Below are 1,149 nucleotides of genomic sequence, written 5' to 3'. Positions count from 1 at the left end.
GCACACACACACACACGCACACACACGCACGCACACACACGCACACACATACCACCACCACCACTAGCCTACATGTTCCACTCCATCCCACAATGGCCAAAGTGCTCTGAGTGTCTGAGGGATAGAGACAAGCTCCAGCTCTCCGTCTCAAAAGGCACAGAACAAGAGGCTCCATGTGCCTGGGTATGGAAGGGTCTGAGGTACCAACCCTCTGCTCCGACAGCTCCACAGGGCAGAGCTGGCCTGTTAGGGCTCAAGCCGGGCCCACAGAGTCCCTGCATCAGCTTGGTGAGCCCTGCCCCCTCTCAGGGCCCCTAGTTCCTTGTCCCGACTCCCATCAGGTCACAAGCACAGCCCCCCTCACCCCCACTTTCTCTCTGTCTCCAGGAAGAACTTGACCTCCCCAACACACCCCGGCCTTACCGCCCTCCGAGAGCCCCTAGAAGCATCACCCACTTTGGGCAGCTTACCCCCAAGGAGGCCAGGAACCTCCTCAAAAGATCCACACTCCGGGGACCAGCACTGTCCCCGAGGCTCCCAAGTCGAATATCCCTCCCATCTCTCCATAGGCCACAGCTGTCACGGGGGGGGGGCGGGGGGGTATGCTCAACACACTTCGACCCCCGCGCTCCCTCATTCAGACGTGACCTTTGATATCTCGGGTAGAGTGTAAATTACATGTCGCCAGCATAAAATATTAAACCCGATTTGTACTTAATTATTGATGCTATTATGTATTCCATAGTAATGGCAGCAGAAATCGCAGCCCTGTCCGTGCCCAGTAAATAGCTTTTCTGCATTAGTCCTTGAGGTAAGAAGCAGAGCTGCGTGCCTTCTTCCCCGCGTGATTGATGACGATGGGGAAGTTCGTAAATAGTCTTCCAGAAATATTTCTCTGGCCATGTACAGCTCAGAAGGAAGGGGGGGGCGTGCTAATTATCGGGGCGGCCGGCGGATGCAGCTCCCCACCCGGGAGGAACAGCGGGTTGAGGCTTGAGAGATGCGGACGGTTTAAGCAAAACCGCGCTGAGTGGCTTTGGGGAGGGCAGCGGAGGACCGCAGCGGTTTGCCGGAGGCTCGCAGTCACATGCAACCTTCCCATGGACGTGGGGGTTTGGGGTTTTTATTGAAACATTAATAATTCCGGTT

Source organism: Mus pahari, chromosome 6, assembly GCF_900095145.1.
Source record: "Mus pahari chromosome 6, PAHARI_EIJ_v1.1, whole genome shotgun sequence".
Taxonomy (NCBI): Eukaryota; Metazoa; Chordata; class Mammalia; order Rodentia; family Muridae; genus Mus; species Mus pahari.
The sequence above is the reverse complement of the archived record's forward strand: the minus strand, read 5'-3'. Positions refer to the sequence as shown.